Genomic DNA, 22,956 nt, shown 5'->3' with positions numbered 1-22,956 from the left:
TAGCTCCAGCAGGAGACCACGAGAGTCTGGTGTGGCACCATGGATGATCACAATGGTTATACTGGAATGTCTGCAATACCAGTCTCCATTGATGGCTCATGACTGTTAAAAAAATGAAGACTTCATACTATAATCACTGTGTATCTCACACAATAACGCTTTTAATGTATTGTGATAGGGCTGTGTTGCAGTCACCAGCAGGCTAAGGCATGAGTGAGACAGGTACCAGGTCTACTCAGCCGGAGCGGAGAACTATAATCAAGAGCATCTTAGTGTTACAGCTACTGCACCAGACATTCTTATCCAGAACCACTTACATATTTCTTTTTATGACAGAGTGAGTGATGCCTTGGAATTGAACCCAGAAGCCCGGCATTTCGAACACCATGCTGTACCATGATGCTAAAAGCTACAGACGTCCCAGGCTCCTGTGAGCTACAGACGTCCCAGGCTCCTGTGAGCTACAGACGTCCCACGCTCCTGTGAGCTACAGACGTCCCACGCGCCTGTGAACTACAGACATTCCACACTCCTACGAGGTACAGAAACACTAGCTTACACATCCTGCAAGAGTCATCACATGATGCACCAACCAGGATGTGAGCCAGTGGTTCTGGAACAAACAGATACTTCTCTCTCTCACACACCCACTCACACACAATCTCACCTTATTTTAACAGACTAATACCAACACGAAAAAGTACAGAAGGTCTTCTTTCTTTGCCCCCTTTATTTAGATGTTTACCAGACTGACATGTAAATGAAACATAGCATAACAGAATGCATGGAATTGACCTACGCTTCCTCTGTGAAGCTGTTGTACTAGTCCTTTCTGTTGTGCCTGAGCTGAACTTTCTAACAATATTCATAAGCACATCACTTTTTTTCTGTTAAAAAAACAAAAACAAACAGATTTGACAAGATCTGGGCTGTTCCACAAACAGCAGCAGTGGTGACAGATCTGTGGGGACGGGCCTCGGTTCTCCTCGCTCTCCCAGAGGACCTGCACATCCTTCAGACGGGCCGCCCAGCTGCCGCCACGCTCACAGCTCTTGTACAGACTTCACCTTGCTGCTTCCTTAGCTCTGTCTGATATGGAATCTGAGCACATGGCCGTGTGCTAGGAGCAGCTGTGTGGATGAATCTTTAATGTTCGCTCACATCCGCCATTCTCTTCGTCACTCTGCACGGCTCCATCCACCTGCCATCGGCCCCTCTAACTCTGCCGCTGCTCCTCAGGGATGGTGCCACCATGCCACCCACGACTACGGCGCCATTATGGAGGAGCGACGGATTAAAAAGCAAGCGGCTACTTGACGTCTGCGTGTTTGTCCATGTGATTAACGTTGTTTGTTCCTGAATGTCGTTTGGTGCCTGAATGAAAACAGCTAAAATCGTGGATGCTCTCTTGGCTGTGGTGTGCTGCCTTGCGGGCTTGATGGACGTGGGCGTCTACAACTACTGGAGAACATTTAAATAATAAACAATCACTTTATTATCAGCCTATCAGAGGGATAACTTCACAGTTCACAGTTGGGTGAAAAGCCCTGCCCCTGTTCATGTCTCCAGCACAACAGAAGAGTCTGACAGGCTGAAAATATGTCTTTGTAATTTTTTGTATTAGTATGAGTGCGTGTGATTGTACAATGTCATTACCCAGCTCTACTAGGGATGACTAGAACCTCATAAAGAGTAAAAACACAAATGTCAATTTAAAGTGAAGACTATTATAATCTATCCATCTTCATCCGCTTATCTGGGTCTGGGCCGCGAGGGCAGTTGTCTAAGAAAAGAGGCCCAGGTTTCCCTCTCCTCAGCCACCTCTTCTAGCTCTTCTGGGGGGATACTGAGACGTTCCCAGGTGGCATCCGGACCAGATGCCCGAACCACTAAAACTGGCTTCTCTCTACATGGAGGAGCAACGGCTGTACTCCCGGAGTCTCTCCCGGATGACCGTACTCCGCACCTTACCTCTAAGGCAGAGCCCGGACATCCTGTGGAGCAAATTCATTTAAGTCGCTTGTATCCGCAATCTCATTCTTTCAGTCACTACCCAGAGCTTGTGACCATAGGTAAGAGTCAGAACGTAGATTGACCAGTAAATCGAGAGCTTTGCCTTTTGGCTCAGCTCTCTCTTCACCACAACGTTGCGGTTCAGCGTCCTCAACACTGCAGCCGCAGCACCGATCCACCTGTCAATCCCTCGTTCCATCCATCCCTCACTCATGAACAAGAACCCGAGATACATGAACTCCTCCACTTTAGGCAAGGACTCACTCCCGACCCAGAGAGGGCACTCCACCCTTGTCCGACTGAGTATCATGGTCTCAGTTGTCTCGCACCCGGCTGCAAACTGATCCAGCGAGAGCTGTAGGTCCTGACCTGATAACAACAGGATCACATCATCCACAAAAAGCAGATGCGGAATCCTTAGGCCACCAAAACAAACCCCCTCCGCCACTTGGCTATGCCGAGAAATTCTGTCCATAAGTTATTAACAGAATCGGTGACAAAGGGCAGCCTTGGCGGAATCCAACTCCCACCAGGAACCAGTCATATTTACTGCCAGCCATGCCAACCAGGCTCCTGCTCCATTTGTACAGGGACTGGATAGGCCGTAGCAGCAGGCCCGGTATCCTATACTCCCGGGGCAACCCCCAGAGGAATCCCCAAGGGACATGGTCAAATGCCTTCTACAAATCCATAAAACACATGTGGACTGGTTGAGTGAATTCCCATGCACCCTCTAGGACCCTCGCAAAGGTGAAAAGCAGGTCCAGTGTTCCACGACCAGGACGGAACCCACATTGTTCCTCTTGTAACTGAGATTCAACTATCAACCAGATTCTCTTCTCCAGAACCCCTGCATACACTTTACCGGGGAGACCGAGGAGTGTGATTTCCCGATAGTTGGAGTATATACTCCGGTCCCCTTTCTTAAAAAGGGGAACCACCACCCCAGTTTGCCAGTCCAGAGGCACTGATGTACATGCGATGTTGCAAAGAGGTGTCAACCAGTGCAGTCCCACAACATCCAGAGCCTTAAGCAACTCAGGGTGGATCTCATCCACAACCGGAGCCTTGCCATCAAGGAGTTTACTATTATAACAGTAAGCCGGCTCTTGGGACATGGAACTATTATAATCCCAAATGCATAAATGTGTAACATCGGAACATTTAAAAAAAAAATACTTAAAAGATAATTTATTCCATACCAACTCTAAAATTAACCTCCATCAACAGAGGTGTGATTAAGGCTTTACTGAATGTACTGAACAGCCTGCATTCTGACACTAATATTTCTCAATCCTTTTAGAGAAGGGGACAGCAGGGTCATAAACATCTGCTTATACAGGGGTTTGCGAGTGCTGATGGCTTCACTTCAGGGTGTTTCTTTTGTCACTGGTCTTTTGTGCATCTTTTGACTGTTCTACAGGGTTCATAAAGTCAACCAAAGACACTCTGAGACCATCTTCCCCTTCTACCCTCTATACTACCTTTTAGCACAATTGCAGTTCTGCATTTAATGCCAAAAATAAACAGAGGATAAATTCCTGAGTGAGAAAATACAGGCTTGTAGCAGATCTTGCCAGAAATGTCAGTGACCAACAGCTCAACTCAGGTTTGGAATATATCACAAATGCATGGAACATCTTGTTTCCATCCACTGGTGTAATTACACTGGTGTAAAATGTGAGGTGTAAGGGATGGAGCAATAATCAGAGCAGGACACACACACACACACACACACACACACACACAGACACACACACCAGCACCGGCCAAGGTCTCGCGCCCCTTCCACACAACGATAAAACGGAGCGACGCAACAGAAAGTTAGAGCCTTTACCTGTTCGCAGGGCTCAGAGGGGTTTGTGGGAGAGGCTCTGAAGGCTGCAGGAGATGACATGCAGTGTGCCCAGAAACAACGGCTCATCTGTTACCTCTGAAACGACAGAAAAGGGGAGAGGAGCAGTGTTCATTTACACACATAAGCATAGATTCCTGAGAGACAGTAGAAGCCCTGGGGGACAGCGAGTGGCCGGGTGGGGAGAGACGCCCGGCACCGGACTCACACGTGCACGCTCCCGTGAGCTGCCCAATCGGCCAAAACAACTGACAATTCCATTTCCTATTACTTCCACACTGAAGCATGCAGCACGGAGAGCCGCGGGGAGGCCGAGGGGCAGGAGAGGCCCGTGAAGGCTGTGTGCATGGCGGCAGCGTTGCCCCAGTTCCCCCAGCGCTCACACACAGAGGAAGCGTAATTGGCTCTCGATGAAGGGCCATAACCATACATCACACAGCCAGTGAAGCAGCCTGTCTACACACCACAGAGAACTGCTGTGTCTGCTGCCTATCCCTCACTAATGCAAACACACACTCCCATGCAAACACATACACACACACACACACACACACACACACACACACACACACACACACACACACTTGCACCTCCGTACACACCCACACACATGCGCAAACACACACACTCCTCAAACTCATACTCACACCGACACAAACAATTAACCACATAAACAGGGAAAATGCACATTCGGATTCAGTGTCACAAAAGCAAATACACTTGTGCACTGGTACACATTAAAACAAATATCACACACACACACACATGCACACACACACACACACACACACACACACACACACACACACACACACACACACAGCTCAGTGGCATCTCTCTAGATCTGAATTTACACTGCCTGAACAGGAGACAAGCCTTCACATCATTATATTAGCACTCAGAGCTGAGACAGAAATAAGCTCCACACAGAAAGCGAAACCCCTTTGGGCCTTTCCTGCCTTTACAGTGGGAACGCGTGTGTCTATTTTTGTATGCATTCATTTCCTCTGGAAAACCAAGTGCAAAAACTCATATGGACAACCATCTGTCTTATTTGCTTGAGAACTTACCAGTCTGTTGCTATCGAGGTAGTTCCCTCAAAATATGAGACCTACATCAGATACACAATGACAGGGCTGGGCATAATGTATCTAATTCATAGCTCAGAAACCCTAACCTTGACAGGAGCAGCCAGACTGTGTATGACCCTGTATCTCTGCAGACAGGGAGAGAGGGGAGACAGAAAGAGAGAGTGAAACAGAAAGAGAGAAAAAAGGAGAGAGGGAGAGATGAAGAGTATCTTCCATCTGGAACTTCACAGGAGAGAGAGGGGGAGCTCATGCTCATTATTCTGCCCAGACTCTCAGGGCCACGGGAAACTCCTCTCTTCATCCGTCTTGTCAGAACGCAGCTCTGTTAATGGCGTGCTCCCTGTGAGTGGTGGCGAGATACAGGCCTGACTCTGGCCTGCCGGATGCTGTGAGAGCAGACAGACCCAGTCTGGAGGCCACTCGCCCCTCCACGCTCCCCTCCACTCACCTCGGGGCCCCTAACAGACATTATTCGTCAGGAACGCTGGAGGCCAGCAGGGTTTCGGTCTAGGCTTACACACTGCTGCCTCGAGAATGCACAGCGTTCCTGCACTTTGAAAAGGCAGACCGTAATATTATCAGAAATTCACAGCTAAAATGAATTTAATGACTATTTTTCCTTCTGCTGTTTTGTTCTTCTCTCCAAACATCTCTGAATGTTTCTCCAGTAGCCAGCTGAGGGCACCGGGATCTTCAGTAGGATCAGGTGTCCAGCCAGCAAAGCTGAAATAGCCACATTCTAATTGAGAGTGAGGCCATCTCATGAAATGTGCAAGGGCTGTCCTGCAATCTCGCCGGTTGTGTTTTGTGTTCTGGTTAAAGGGACTCGTGAAGCTAATGCATGAAACAGCTGAGCCTCTAGTGTGAAATCACACCGCATTACACAAGCTCAAGACTACGCCATCCTGGGCAAAACGAGACAGCATATGATGCCAAAGAGCAAGACACATGCCCTCCAAGCCCACCTGGATGATGTTAGAGGATTCATTACAAGATCACACATGGTGAGAGGCTCAGAGGTCCTGAGAGCCTTACGGGGGTTGTTAGCATCTGGCTGTTATTATGCTGTGTGATGCCGTAATGCAGAAATTCGCCAGTACTTGCTCATCATGCGTGGAGCTGCTTCATTAGAACAGCTGGACCAATAGCACGGCCAGTTTCCCGCTTGCTTCACGCCTGCGTCCAGGACTGATGAAAAGGAGTGCGATGCTGCAGCCTCCATCTTCTGGACAGCCCGGCCGTCATCGGACAGTCTCTCCACACGTCCCCCTCTCTCGAAGACAGCAAGCCCGCCATTGTCTCGCCACACGTCTTGTGGTGTGCGACCCCACACTCTTCCGTTCTGCGCTCCGTCGCATACGACATCACTTCCTATCCTTTATTTCATTCCCTCCTCCCCTGTAAAGTAAAACACCCATGCCTTGTGGAGCTGAACCGAGTGCAGCATGTCCCTCCACTGACCCCGCGAGGGAGACTACACAGCCGCGTATTGTCAAAGGGAAAAGAACACATAGCACATGTTGCTCTTTAGCAGTGCTGTGGAGAAATAGGTTTGGTTGCCGTGACGCCCAACGGGGCTAAATGCAGCAAGAAGCAGGTCAGCGCTCGTTTCTGAGAGGCAGAGATAACCCCGCACTCTGCTGTCAGAGGTCCACTTCCACACGCCGCCTCCCCGAGCCAAGCCCCGAGCACACTGAACACTGAGGGAGGAAAAACCACACAGGACAGAGAACAGACCAGAAACACGCAGCCAGGGTTGCATTTTTACATTTTCCGTATCTGGAAAAAGTTTAGGAATGCCGTAGCTATGGCTATATAGGTAACTATAGCTAGATGTAGATTTAAGTAGTGTTTTCATTCATATAGGTAGGTAGCTACGTCTGGATTCCTATCATTCTACACGCAATTAATGTTTGAATATTGTTTGTTTTGAACATTAGCATTTAAGCTACATTAGCTAACTAACTGTCTGTAACTTTAGATTCAGTGAAGTTGATTTGGAATGCTGATTGACATAAACATTCAACGTCTCCTTGGCTTTGGGTGGTAAATGTTATTATCTGTGTTAACCATGGTGTCTAATTGTACGACTAAATCGCAGAGAGCTGAACAATCAACATGTCTCATGCATGCGTAAGATTGGCATCTGTAAGCGTGCAGCATCTGCCATAAGACTTATCAGAAATTATGTTCAATAACGTGTGTCTGTCAATACCCGATTTGACTACATTGAATGCTCTCTGTGTCTCCTGTCCACATTGTTAACCTGCCGCTGTGGCTGGTGAGTTGATCAAATTTAGCCGCCACTTCATAAATTAGCTGCATTTGGCCAGTGGCGGGCTCTAATTTCCCCACCTTGCACGCAACACTGTAACACTACTGCATCTAAAACACACGCAACAGTACAGACCAGAAACACGCAATCCTGCTGCGTCTAAAACCACACGGAACAGGAATTTTACCCGCCAAAGCCACAGATTTCACTGATAAAAAAACATTGTAATATTGAATGAATAAATTATAATATCTCCAACACTAGCTCACAAAGAAGACAGGAGAAGCATTTTATCACACTGCACCGTGTGTATGAACATCCGAGAAAATAAACAACATCCGTCTGACCCAGACCTGTTGCTACTCAAAATAAAGACCGTCCATCTGGCCCAGACCTGCTGCTACTCCAAATAAACACCATCTGTCTGCCATAGACCTGCTGCTACTCCAAATAAAGACCATCCATCTAGCCCAGACCTGCTGCTACTCCAAATAAAGACCGTTCATATGGCCCAGACCTGCTGCTACTCCAAATAAAGACCGTTCATCTGGCCCAGACCTGCTGCTACTCCAAATAAAGACCGTTCATCTGGCCCAGACCTGCTGATACTCCAAATAAAGACCGTTCATCTGGCCCAGACCTGCTGCTACCCCAAATAAACACCGCCGGTCAGACCCAGTCTTGCTGCTACTCCGAATACATGCAGAGAAATTTGTAGCATTCACATAACACAAAAATAGTCATAATTGTGTTATGATTTAAATTTGATAAAGTTCTGATTCTAATAATGCACCTTTCGTATGCGTAAACTTGAAAATGTGGCCATGTTTATTTCATCATTGAAACTTAAAGCAGGTTTAAGAAATGATCTTAAAATCAGAGAAAAAAACAACCATTTAAAGAATTTCAAACATGGAGCCCATCTGAATACAATCATTGCAGCACCCTGGACTGCAATTAAATAATAATAAATAATAAAAACCGATAATAAATAAATGAACAAACCAACACCTAACACCAGTGTTTCATCAGAACACACAATAAAACCTCTTTATAAAACCTCTTTGTTTAATAAAACTCCACCCAGCTGCGTTTACACACATCTCTTCCCTTGATCGGTTTTTACACTGCTGACTGATCATAGTTTTAATTAGCCAAGGCCCCTGCTGTAGGCAGAAGCTTTTAAATCCATATTGATATTTACACAGTGCATCATCTTCATATCAGCCCCTCACTGTGGAGCAGGAGGGTTTAAGCCATACACAAACCACCACAAGCACTCTGCCGACGGACCTCCTTCAAGGTTTATTTGTTTATTTGTTTGTTTTTAGGCAGAGACTAATCTCTCATTTCCAAAAAATCAATGTGTTATATATTTATTATTTTTACATAATTATTTTATTTTTGAAAAAGGTAAGTCTGGTTGAGTCAAGGTGTTAAGGAATTCCAACAGTTTTGTAGATTTCATGTGACATTTGCTAACTTCAGAGCAGCTGGGACTACTGACTCCCTGACTAACCCTGGACAAACAATCAGTGATTCTCCTGGAAAAGAAATTGGAGATTAGACTATCTCAATAGAAGTAAAAAATCCACACTTTATTTGAGTCATATCTGAAGTGCTTCACTGCTCAAATGGAGTCTCTGGCCCTCTTTAACTTTAGTATCTGCAATGATAAAGTATGATAGCACTCTGTACAGTACCATTCTACATAGGATGATGTCTCAGATTACAAATTACAAATGCTTTCCTTTCAAGGACATTGGTGTAAGAGACCAAAGTTGATAGACTATCACAGAGGAAATCTCACACCACGGGACAGAAAAAGGGTTCTACACTTCTACACTACACTAGGACACACTACTGCACCAAAGTGGTCATGACCACACTGGTATTGTTTTGTTTTATTTTTCCTTTCCTGTCAATTTTCATGCTAACTCGGTTAAGTGTATATATATATATATATATATATATATATATATATATATATATATATACAACAAACGGACGTTTGTTCACCCTATCGTACTAGGAATACATTTAGCAGCTAAGTGATCATTACTGACCTGCGCGTTAGCCCCAACATGTTTTGCGTTGAGGTGGTAACGAAGGGTGGAAATGCTCCTGTGATAAGCGAACTCCTTCTTGCATAAAGTGTAAATAACACTATTTGTGTTTGTACTTCCATCTGGAAGTTTCTTATATTTAAATTTCCCATCCATTTTCCATATGTCTGGAACTCGTGCACTGAGAAACATTCCACGGTGCAAAAGTGTCTCATGCGTTAAATGCGTTAATTTTTTTAGTGCGTTAATTTTCCTGTAATTAATTAATCGAAATTATTGCGTTAAAGTCCCACCACTAATATCTGGAATGGATCAGATCAGTTTGTGGGTCCATGATTCTTTTATGATTTTAAAGAAATAATTTCTAATTATGCATTTTCTATTTTTTGCAAAACTGTAAATGTTTTTTTAAAATGGCGGAGACATGTTTGCACATAGGTAAACCAGTCTATGCTAATGACTCCCATGACATTTAAATGATGTCATCAGGAAGCTTAGGAACTACAGAAGACTACAGAAAATGGGAGTGTTCAAATAAGTTCACCCAAACAGAACGGACACAATGACTGAGATTAAAAAGTAAAAATGGCCTTTTAACAGAACAAAAAATATGGCAAATATCACTGGTCCTCAAATTGAATTCCTTTTAAATTGATCTTACAAAAGCTGCCTTCTTTCATTCTCTTCCTTGCTCATTCTACTCCTCTTCACAGGAGACTACACACTGTCAAAGACCTGGTCAGCATTTCACATCACAGACCAGCCTTCATATCACACACACACACACACACACACACACACACACACACACACACAGGTGTATCCTTTGAGATGTTTTTATGGAAAATAAAACAAAACCAATTCTGTTCATTACTGTGGCCATGAAAAGGCATAAAACCATAAACCCATACAACCAAACAACCACACATCCACACATCCATTCAACCAAACAACACCACACGTATACAACCAAACAACCATACACCCATACAACCAAACAACCATACATCTATACAATAATACACCCATAAACTGTACAACCAAACATTCCACGTTACATTTCACCTGGAATGCTTTCTGCATTGCCCAGTCCAATTAATCACAGCCTACACAAATACTACAAACTAAGGCACCTAGCTCAAAGCAAGTGGTGCAGTGGTTACCCACCAACAGTGATTAAATGTCTCAGTCAGGAGCAGGTGCATCAAAACAAACACATCTGAAAAAAGACTAAACAAATCTTTTTTTCTTTTTTTTACTTGTCACCATAAAATTAACACCATCAAAGTGGTAATGAAGGATCTAAATGTTCATTAAGGGAGTGTCTTATATCTTTTTGCTTCTGTTAATCACCTCCCTTCCACCAAGACAAAAAGTAGATAAAGTGGATAGTTTTAGGACATACAGCCAATAAGCATGCACCAAGAAGCAGTGCCTACAGCCAATAAGAATGCATGAACAGAGAGCAGTGCAAACAGCCAGTAAGTATGCTCGACAGAGAGATATGCACACAGCCAATAAGAATGCTCGATAAAGACCTGGAGAGATAAAAAGGAAGGGACAGTCAATATGACTGTAAATACATCCCACTGCACTTACTTATATTGCCCATCCTGTGGGCCATTATTGGTAGAGACTTTCCCCACAGATCAAACCACCAGGCATTTTCCAAGTCTTGGGGAAAGAGGGTGGGGGGGAAGGGGGGGGGGGGGGTGTTATGGTGGTTACAATTTACACTGTGACGAACCACAAAGAGGAGGGGGAATAGAGAAAGCTAGGTAGAGAAAGGGAGAGAGAGAGTGAAAGAAAGAGAAAGACAGTAAAAGAGATTGCGCAGGGTTGAACCACGCCATGACTGTGAGCAGGATCTGGTGAGAGAGAGAAGCCATTGATTTTCCACAGAAGTGCCAGTTCATCATTCTGAGAGACACTCACGATCGATTCCTCCTTTCGTTTGTTTGTGATTTTGTTAGTTCACAGCCGGCTGCAATGATAAATCCCTCTTCATGCCGCATATCTCCGAGATGAAGAATGACCAGATCAAAAGACAGGCGCAGATGACCTCATTTTCAAAGGCTTTTATTTTTACCCAGTCAATGCTTAGCCTCTGGCAGGCCTAAATGGAAAAGTCACACTCTTAACATCACACAAAATAAAGTACATAACGACCAGCTAAGTGTAACTATGTACATCAGGAAGACCAATTTAGGAGGGAGGATATCAACTTCTTGTCTTGCACACTCAAACATCCATCAACTTCCAAACTGGCAGCATCTACCTGTTTTGAAACCATGTCCTTCTGCAGGAGGAGAGAGAGAGAGCCTTCAACACTCACTTTTATCTCAGTCCTCCCATTTAATCATATCCCAGCATCCTGTAAAGCTGGTGAAAAGTCAGAGGCTGCCTTTTGTACACTTCTTTTCTCTGCCTTCTTTTCCTGAGAGAGAGAAATGACCTTGTGACCCCGTGACCTCGGCTCACCTCTTCAGCTGATGCTGTTGCAAACAGGGGGGGCCCCTCCGGCCACGCCGCGTGTGAGCCGAGGCAGCTTCAAAGGGGGTGCGTAGAGGAAGCTGCCGGTGGCTGCCTGCACCCGCTGCTCTCCCTCTGGTGATATCAGAAAGCAACATGCCTGCTACTACGATGCGCACGTTCACATGATCCGAACCGCTTGGCGTGCGAACAAGCGTCGTCAAACAAGGAGCCGCACTTCAGAAGACCCGACGCGAATCACGACTCCGGCGATCCGCTCTCATAGCAGGAGGCTGGGAGGCGCACACGGCGATCTCAGCGCCCTTTAAGGCTGAATGGAGAGGATGCACAGAGTGGAAGACCTTTAATCCCACCGCTCCTACATTCTCCACGGGCTGTTCTCATGATGCTGACGGAGGCGGCCTGAAGGAGTCACGCTCCACCTGGCTCCTCTGCACCCCAGAAACAGCAGCAAGCGCACGGCTTCATCTCCCCATGTCTTTAAAACACTATTAATGCCTAATGGGCTCTCCCATTAGCTGCCCTCCCAAACATGCTCTGGCCATTATCAGCCCCATTTGCTGATGGGTCTCACGGCTGCACGCACTGTGTGTGTCGTCTGTCTATTTCCTATTTGCTCCGCATGGTGTCAAATGCTAATGCAAGCAACGAATCCCAATCTCAGTCGAGTGCCTACACAAACGGCTTCACCTCCCCCCCCCCCCCCCCCCCCCCCCCCCCCTTTTAACTGGGCCGCTTTGTAAATGCTGCATGTTTTTTAATTTGTTTGTTTTTCTGCTCAAGGCTCTGGAGGCCTTAGGTGTGGCGGTTAGCCCGGTAAGACGTTGTACACCATCTAACTGTGTAGTTCACTTAAACATCATCAAATGTGCAGGAGAACAACCAGCGCAGAGTTGCAGAGGAGGGTGCGACAGCTCCTCGAAGGCCCAGACATTTGATGACCCAGAGACGGGTGTGCTCAGCAGACAATCAAGCTCCCGCACTTTGGACTTCAAACTGCTGCCGCACACAGCCCGTCTCCATGGCGTGCAGGATACTCCTCAGCTCGTCTCAAATGTAAATGCTGTGAGCAATATTCCACACACTAAGACCGCAAAACCAGACTCACCCATCCAATTAATTTCAGCGTTCTTCCTGCCCGGTATCTATTTAACAAATACAGAAGGCTGTAATCATAGACCAATCACACTCAGAAATAGAGCATGGTCCATATTTAAAAATGCACACCAACATATTACAGTTCTATAGAAATAATTCTATTAACATCGCAGATGATTCTTCTTCTCCCTAGGTACACGATAATGCACCAATAACAGTGGTGGAAGAGGCTGGCTGAGGAGAACAGAGCTGTGAATCAGCGTATTATGTCTTTAGAGAACAAACACAACAGGATAAATCCACCATTACCTACTGAGACATGGACGTAAGTCACCAACTTACATTATGGACAAAGAAGCTTTCACCCACACACACACACATACACACACACACACGACTTAAGCTCAGATAGGTGTGACCTCTCACTGACAATCACAGCATCTAAGACTGCTCGCACTGCCGCTGGTCAATTGCTCTGGGCCAGTAAATGACCTTTCCCATAATCCCCTCCTTCTCAGCGCAAATTGCAGGCAATTAACATAGTGAGTGGATTACACAATTGCAGTGATTTGTGGATTAATGTGTTGGCTTTTTCTTAGCATCTCCAAGCCACTGTGACTGGGGCTGTCTCTGTCCCACGGTCTCCTCCATGCCAGCAGAAGTAAATGCCGGGTGCTAGAACTGATGATCATGAAGTGAATCCCTTCCTGGAAGAATGACGATTTTTGGACGAGTGACTAATTGGCAAAATATGTGAATGGTAACCACTGGCTACTTAATAATCAATGGAGTTTCACACGTGTATACTGATGCCGTGTCACACATACAGTTCCACACACCCAACACACATGCCTTTGGCTACGAGGACAGTGTCCTGCATCAGTTAATGCACCAGTGTTGGGTGAGCAGCTAAGGAGGTTTCACCTCTCTCCCCACTTCCCCACACCCTTTCACATCTGTCCTCCTACACTAATATCATCTTTAAGAGACTGTAAACCAGCAAAAGTAATGACCGCTACATTCACAGCTCAATAATCTGGGTTATATTCATGTAAAGTTCAGGCATCTCAAACATTTTGGGCAGTGCGGGGTCAACAAACATTACTTTCTAAAGAGCATTGTTCCAAGGCTTCTGTTATCTGAATCCAAATAGAATTATCAGAACATAAGTGGTCAGTCTGAGAGTAACTACACATTAACCTGCACATTATGAAAGTATGTGTGTGTGTGTGTGTGTGTGTGTGTGTGTGTGTGTGTGTGTGTGTGTGTGTGTGTGTGCACGCGCGTGCATATACATGTATGCTATGACATACACTCCTGCACCTTAAGCCTAAGAGCACCCACAAGTCATCTTGTCTTGATGCAGCTCCCTTTTAGCGCTCTGGTCTAAATAGCATTCTCCTATCTGGCTACCACCAGCCCATCAGGCAGACAGACCCCCAGCCCACCAGGCAGACAGACCCCCGGCCCACCAGGCAGAAAGACCCCCAGCCCACCAGGCAGACAGACCCCCGGCCCACCAGGCAGACAGACCCCCGGCCCACCAGCCTACCAGGCACCCCCAGCACTACCACTGGTACAATCTTTAATCCAGCCCTGTCAACCGCACCTCTCCTCCCCCAGACACTGAGGCATGCACTGGGGAGGTGGAGAGAGAGAGACAGCCTCCTCGTATCCTCCTCTCCATCACCACGCCGCACTGAGCTACACTCCGATCACGACTTCAGCTCCACCTCCGAGCATGGGACTGCGGAATTCGCCCCGGAGATGATTCTGCGTATGTTTGCAGATGAAACGGATGCGGAAGCAGCTTCGCCGTTATCCCCGGGGCAGAGAGCACAACTGGGGATGAGCCACGAATTCCATTCGCTTCAAACTCAGACCACAAGAGAGAGACAAATGCCTGCATAGCCTCCCACCTTTAAACCTGTCTATTATAGCAATGCAATGTCTTCTGTTAAAAGATTTGTTCTAGATACTGTAGGTGTAGACACAATACTTTCAACACGGATGAACTCCTGATCCTGTTATTTCCCAGAGTGTATGCAAAGTCCAAAAGTAAGATGCCAAATACTGTTAGAATACTGTTGGAACAGTAAACATTTGCATATATGAAATGCTAAACAAGTACAATGCTAATAAGGTATTTTCTGTGGGTTGCAGAATACTGTAAACATGGTGGGTGTTTGACCACAGTGTAATGCTGTGCATTGTTTCGGGTCCATACTGAGGAAGACATGTCTGGCCATACTGAGGAAGACATATCTGCACTGCTGAGGACAGTAGCAAGCAGCAGGTGATGTGACGTTATTCCTAAAAGACGTTTTGAAAATCAATACAGTCTCAGTGGTGCAAAGCACAAAAAAGCATCACAGTCACCTAAAATAAATTAATTTGTCCCTCTAAGTAACTTTTCCAATAAACTAATGCACTTGAAGTTTGTTTCCAGCCCTGAGCAACCCAGACTGTATTCTGAATAAAACTTCCTCCAAAACCAGAACTCCTTCTGGAAGCGAAATGCAGTTTGGGCCAAACGACTTCTGACTCACCTGAATCTGAGACAAGAAAAAGGCTCCAGCTGCACTAAATATAAGACGTGCACACGCAGGGCGTAGTGGTTTGTCAGCTCATCTGTTTTGCATGGTTCCTGATACAGGACATGCACCTGTGCGCGCGGCTCCGCCACGAGCCCAAACCAAGCCCTGCACACCACGCTCTGCACACCACGCTCTGCACACCACGCTCTGCACACCACGCTCTGCACACCACGCTCTGCACACCACGCCCTGCACACCACGCCCTGCACACCACGCTCTGCACACCACGCTCTGCACACCACGCCCTGCACACCACGCCCTGCACACCACGCCCTGCACACCACGCTCTGCACACCACGCTCTGCACACCACGCTCTGCACACCACGCCCTGCACACCACGCTCAGTCATGGACCAGTTCGCACAGGCACTTCCAGTTGGCAAAAGTGCTTTCGATACATATCACACACACATACACATATACTCAAATGCACATGCTCACACACACACACACACACACACACACACACACACACACACACACACACACACACACACACACACACACACATACATGACTGCACACACACGTACACAAATACACACTGACAAGTTCAGCTCCATTTATTTCTTTTTCTTGAGGTCCTTAGTGGTCGGTAGTGACATCTGGCCTTTCTGAACAAGGAATTATCATTTCATTTGCAGTTGGGGACATTTTTTCTGACATTCACTGATTTGGCTTAATAGGTGTGGGGGGGGGGAGGGGGGCAGTGTGTATTGTAGGTGGACAGTTCATCCCTCCTGCAATGAGACCCTAGGTTTGACTCATTGTAAGCGGGTACAGAAGCACCAGAGTGATTCAGCTGATGGAGCTCTTCATACTGCCACTGCACACAGAGCCGTACAAGACACACAATGCGCAAACCAATGGAAAGATTGTACAAAACAGTTACAATCTTAAACATTGAGGTTGGTGTTTCTGAATGAGGTGGAGAGGTTCTTCGGGAATCAGTGCGCTTTGGTAGACGAGCAGGTGGGAATGTTCGTGGCTGTGTGTTCAGTGGGTGAGTGTGTTCAGCGGGTGAGTGTGTTCAGCGGGTGAGTGTGTCTGCACCAAACCTTTCCTGCTGCTGCTGCCACAAATAAAGAGGTCAGAACTAACCATTCACCACAGCAATATCCCACCCTCCTCTGGAGTTGATAAAACACTGGCACTACTTTAGAAAAGAGAGAGACACACAGCTAAATGAATTCACAGTGCTCCTGGTGAAAAGCAGACGCTCTTAAGCCAGTGTGGGTGAACAGCAGATGAAACCTTCCTGCTTTGTTCAAAATTCACCGGTGTCAGCGAGAGTTTGTCTTCACTAATGCGCCATCTGTTTCTTAAGAAGGACCTCATTAAAATGGAAGAGATAAATAAAAGTGTCTTTTGTGGTGATCAGTGGAGCAGAGTGTGTGTGAGCGTGTAGGGAGGAAAGAGAACCCATCACTCCCTCCACACTGTTACATCCCTCTTCATCGCCGTGGAAACCCGACCTGGGTCAATTAGCTCAGAGCAACAACTCACGCACTTAACCCGCCTATTATGATGGTTTGACAAAGAACTCCAGGTCTAAGAACATGCGTCTGCAGGTAGTTCACCATATATGAACTGCACAATGGAAACACATTACTTGTAATAATTTGCTTGTTAGAACAATACTGCACTAAACTATTGAATATGAAAAAGAGGAAGCCCTTGCCTTAACTAGTGGTGGTTACACTCACAAAGCTGAGCTGACAGCATTTTACTCACACATCCCAAAATCTCTGTTCTGTTCAAAGAATGGCAAATGAGTCTACCAGGAGCATGCCCCCTAACCCAACACTGCAGTGCTATCCCTACCAGAGCATGGATTTCAACCCAAAACACTACCTTTACCCTGGCGTAACCTCTGGCCAAAAGAACCATCATATGAGCCATATTGTCAGACGGTATCTTAGAGAACCAGTGGAATCAGTGGAAGCCAGCCTTTTTAGGGTAATTTAATCCAGCCTCAGCGATCTCTCATGAATTAATCATCGTTTTCTTTGCATAAATCAGACTCTTTCAAAGTCCTTCAAATCGAGTTCGGAAGCTTTTTGACTAAGTTTGACTAAGCACAGTAATGGAGACTACCCCAAAGCAGTGTGCCTCCAACTGACCTGCAGCACACACAAGATTATGCATTAGATAAAACCCTTTAAATACACGGACACCTAAAATATATTCAAATATATTATCACTGAAAATATTCTAGTCTAGGTTATCCATGAAAGATAACTGTGCCTTATTTTGTTCATTTAAAAAGCTGTTACAGAATCATTTATATATATATATATATATATATATATATATATATATATATATATATATATATATATATATATATATATATATATATATATAAAACACACACACACACACACACACACATTTCATTTTCAAAGTTGAACCTCTGCCTTCTGTAACGCATTTCTATCATCTGCTGTTTATTTACCAGCCTGGCGTGGCAGACCCAGCACGGTTGAGGTAGTGTTTAGTGAGAGGCTCTTCAGATCAACAGTGTGTAATCTTGTATCCTCCTGCTACCTGTAAACTCTGTCCAAGGTCACAATAACAGCAACAGAGGTCCTTTCACACACTGCCATAAAATACAGTAACGACTAGCTTTTGTGCCAGGACAATTCAACTTTTTTTTCATTTGCTGTGGGTTTCACAGGTTCTCACATTACACGTCTCACCTGTGCAACTGAGCGCTGTGGCCTTATGAACCCAGATTAAACACAGGATGAGTTTGCCTCCTACAATACAGAAAGTTATACTCAGACTTGTAAATTGACCATGAGACTGGAAAAATGTAGTAGGTTTGCTGACAACCATCGTGCTAAAAGGAGACCTTCGTCCTCCTCTTGTTCATCCTTTGCCAACGCCAGGACTGGGTGCGCGAGTCATCCCCCTAGTAAGATGAACATTAACAGTGCTTCACGTTCAACTCTCAGACAGCTCACTGTGCTCTTAAAGCGAAGAATGCATGCGATGCTGCAGCAGTGCAGAAAGCACTACAGGATGTGAGAAAGAGAGAGAAAGAGAGAGAGATCATGTTCAGAGGCAGCAGCTAAGCCTCTGCCTGACAGCTCACTCTACATATGCGTCTTACCCCCACCACCTTGTCTTCTCTGCTCATCAGTGCGCACTCTCGTCAGTGCGCACCCTTCTCAGTATGCACTCACCTCAGTACACACTCTCCTCGGAGCGTACTCTCCTCAGTGTGCACTCTCCTCAGTGTGCACTCTCCTTGGAGCGCACCCTCCTTGGAGCGCACCCTCCTTGGTGCGCACCCTCCTCGGTACGGTTAGTGCGCACCCTCCTTAGTGCGCACTCTTCTCACTCCTGTCTGTTTCACCACAGGCATTTACTGCCACTAGAGAAACATGCCCTTTCCTCGCTCTGTAAAGCATTCCGAAATGGACACCAATGAAATACAATCAGGATTCTATTAAACTCCTTAAATTTATTTATTCTGAAATTAAGCTTAAGGCACATCATTAAGTATCTTTGAAGTAGTAACTGCACTGTAGTTAGTAATTAACTATGAAGCAGTAATTGTCCTTATAATGTGTATGGAGAGAATGTGTGAGAGCCTGTGGAGTGTAGGACGTGTAGGACGTTACGCTTGTTGTGGTATTTCCTCAATCTTCTCACAATACAGTAATAACCATTTCCAGCATCACGTCCATTTTCTCATCAAACATCCACAGCTGCCCGGCAGAGGCAGGAGTGACACACACTTCTTCCAGTGCCTGTTTAAACTGTCACTCATCCTCTCTGGCAGCCGCTACATGAGCGCCGAACTCCTAAACGCACCCGGAAGAGAACGCCAGCAGCCTTGCTCCACCTCACAGAGCAGCACACGTCTGATTGGTTGGTGCCTAGCAACCAGAAGAGAAGGTCTCTGCCACCTTTCCCTCTCAGCAAGAATATGGCCGAACTGCCTCTGGAGACCACACACATAACCTACTGAAGATGTTCAGTATTCCTACATGTATTCCTACATCTATTCATCAGGGTCAATTCAGAAGGATAAAGGGACCATAGTTATATTTACATACAATTTCATTTAAAGTCAGTAAGCAATAATCCTGCTAGACAATGTCTCTCCGGCTACTGTTCATCTGACCACATGAGCAGAAGTTCTTCAAACTTCCTACTGTTGAGTTTCTTGGATCTTAAACACACACACACACACACACACACACACACACACACATACACCACAAAACTGCCAAAATCCAACTTTTTTCACGTCTGCTTGTGTGTTTGCTATGGCGTGTAATGAACAGGCACTACACCGTAGACTTAGCATACTCCATTCTCCTTAACCGGTAGATTCCACACTTCTATGTCTGTTCGTGAGACCCAATCATGCTTGTTCTGGAGACCAAGAGAGTTCCCTTCTCCCTCTCGTGACCCTCGTCTCTATGACCTTCCAGCTCTCTCGGTCCCATGTGACCCTCTGTTCTCGACGCCAGCAATTATCCTCCCTAATTACAGCGTGTCTGGCACTGCGATGACAACTCACAGCATCGCTCTCTCACGCAGAAGCATGAAGACAGAAGGACAGGCAGAGGAGACAGAGCGATAGACAGAGAGACAGAGAAAAAGAGAGAGACGGAGATGGAGAGAGAAAGGGAGAGTTTGGCAGAGGCAGAGAGAGAGGGAGAGTCCGACAGACAGAGGAGGAGAGAAAGAGAGAGAGTGACAGAGACAGAGTGCGAGGGAGAGTCCGACAGACAGACAGAGGGAGAGAGAGAGGGAGAGGGGGAAAGAGGGTTAGTGATAGAGAGTAAAATAGCTCTGCTTTGTCAACCCCTCAAAGCGACCTGCTCCCAGAGGAAAGCAATTTACCGCTTGGCTGCATTCAGAACAGTATATCTGAATCACAAAATAACCTTAGATAAATTACAGACAGCTACTTTCTGAGCTCCTTATCTGAAGACCACGGACGGGTAGGAGCTCCTCAGTGAAGACACTAAAAGCATACCAGGGGGCCCAGGGAGCATTGTCACTTAGCAACAGTGGCCAGACGGGACATGGAAGGAAGATGTGGGCCGGAGGACGTTGAAAACACAGAGCGTTGTCTGACGAAGGGGCGTGGCCAGCGATCTGTCCAATGTGACGTTAATGCCTGCCTCAACACGGAGATCTGTGTTCATCCACCGACGTCTGGAAACTGCAAAGAGGAGTTCTTGGTTCCGAAACAGAATGACCAGGTCAAGACTGGAGCAGGTTTTGCCAAAAATCGAAGTGCTATTTTTCTAACAGCTACTTATAGCAATACTGATCAGAAGCAGCCAGGCCTAATGTATTTACAGTACCGTATTTTCCGGACTATAAGCCGCTACTTTTCCCCCCACACTTTGAACCATGCGACTTATAATGAGGAGCGGTTTTTCTGTAGATGTTTCTTCACCCATCAGGGGTAGAGCAGAAAGTGAATCAGGTGGTAGGTCAAAGTTGTAAATCAAAGAAGAAAGTGCTCATTTTCATTTAGCACATGCAAGCAGCACGACGGATAAATTATTTCAAACCAACATGTGTTGTGCCAAATTCCGACTCCCCTCGTTTGCACACGCATAAAGACGCTACAGATGATATTCGGGAGTTACAGTGATTATAACGTAGTTCATTGAGCACTCTAGTTTTGTCCTAACTAGATATTTAGTCATAATACTGCTGTAATACTGCGAAGTCCTGTGGTCAGAGGTGAACTTTGGTATAACCAATGTGTTTTTTATTTAAAATAATTAACATCCTTGAGCCAGTGTGGCTTTGGACCTAGATAATGCCGTGCCGTTTGCAGTGATGGATAATTAAAGTCTAGCTCTTATTTATGCATAGAAACGATAATCGGCAAAATAATCTGTAGCGTCTTTATGCGTGGATAAATGAGGGGAGTTGGAACTCGGCACAACACCAGCTGAAAGCCAAATCTGTCGCACATGAAATGCTACAGGCGCCGTTCAGAAACTGATCAGTTCAGTAGATATATGTAGCTTTTAGCCCGGTCCGGCTTATACAACATTTTCCATAAAAAAATTAACTTTGAAGGTGTGGCTTATATTGAGGTCGAGAAAATACGGTATTTACAATATTAATATAACTAAGGGTAGTTGGTGATGCAGTTAAAACTACAGACTGGTCAGTGGTCAGTAATCTGTAAGTAATCAGACTCTCAGAGTAATATTTGACAATTACAGGAGGGCCATCTACACCAGTATGAAGACCACAGCAGGAACGATCTGTGGACAGTTTCATATGACACTACTTCTAGAGGCACGTATGGGCCTATAAATAACATTGTTGCAGATGATGTACTAGGCTTCTGGGAGAGAGGATAAATCTTCATTTAGGCATCTGTGAGGCAAATCCTTTATGAAGACCAGACATATGAGCTGTATAGCACTCCGCTTATACTGAAGAATCTCTGACTAAAAAGTTGACATTTTTAAGCTTTTTGCAATAATGGTCTCTCTCTTTGTCTCTTTCTCTCTCTCTGTCTCTTGCCACTTCTCTCTCTGCCTCCCTCTCTTTTTATGTCTCTCCCTCTCACTCTCTGCTGCCCTCTCTCTTTTTCTATCTCTCTCACTCTCCTTCTCTGTCTCTCTCTCTCTCTCCCTGAAAAACCCCTCAAGTCTCTGTTTGTTGCTTGCGAGAGAAGGCGTCGTCTGTTTGCCCCCTTGCTACCGCTATGCTTTGGTGCACTCTCAGAAACATGGAAGAATTCAATTACATGGCGACTGGGGTCCTGACACTGCCTGGCGTTTGTTTCACTCTCCTTCGCTGCAAGATATTAAGAGGTTGAAAGGAAGCTGGATGGCACGGAGAAAAAGAGCACAGAAGCATGGGGGGCCCTGCTGGCCCAAGCAGGTTCCACAAGGGTCAGTCAGGCACAAACGTTGTGCTGATAACTGCCTGACAGGAGAAGCCCAGTAAGAAAGCATTTCCCTTTCAGCAGTGCTTATTGTGAAACCTTCCTACACTTGTTAAATTCAATCAATTAACTGTATTTAAACATACTGTACGTGAATGATGTCTTTATTTGTACGTAATAACATCTCTAATATTTCTTTCAGGTCTTTTCAAAGCTCTTTTCAAAGTATACCAGAATGTGATGCTTCAGTGCATTTCAAAGAAACTGGTTGCTGCATGGCTTTCTGTTGTGGCTTTCCCCAATTGGTGGATTTAGTTCCACTTGGGTGACCTATAGGAAAAAACCTGAGAGGCGAGACTTCTGGTTTGTGCATCATAAACGAAAGACGACACTGGGAAGCTGCTCCCTGGAACACATGGACACATGTCCCTCTCCAAGGAGGGACACGCTGGAGTTTCCAGTCCCCCTTTCACCTGTGATTATGACAAAGCCAACCTCATCCATCACAGCGGATGCTAACCACCATGCTGGATGAGACGCAGATAACCGCCCCCAGGTGACGTGGACAGTAGGACA

General features: G+C 45.8%; 1 protein-coding gene across 3 annotated transcripts in view; it reads right to left on the bottom strand.

Annotated features, from left to right (window-relative positions):
• Window positions 1-22,956, bottom strand: part of mgat4c (mgat4 family member C) — a 121,505-nt gene that overhangs the window by 62,416 nt on the left and 36,133 nt on the right. For 2 of the 3 annotated variants that reach the window (XM_076984563.1, XM_076984572.1), the window contains exon 2: window positions 3,851-3,946. The gene's annotated coding sequence lies outside the window, so the exon portion shown is untranslated. Of the gene's footprint in view, window positions 1-549; window positions 1,462-3,850; window positions 3,947-22,956 lie in introns of those variants that run through there. The other variant, XR_013122831.1, reaches the window with a different exon arrangement.

This window comes from Brachyhypopomus gauderio, chromosome 2 (genome assembly GCF_052324685.1).
Source record: "Brachyhypopomus gauderio isolate BG-103 chromosome 2, BGAUD_0.2, whole genome shotgun sequence".
NCBI classification, from domain to species: Eukaryota; Metazoa; Chordata; class Actinopteri; order Gymnotiformes; family Hypopomidae; genus Brachyhypopomus; species Brachyhypopomus gauderio.
The sequence above is the reverse complement of the archived record's forward strand: the minus strand, read 5'-3'. Positions and strand labels throughout refer to the sequence as shown.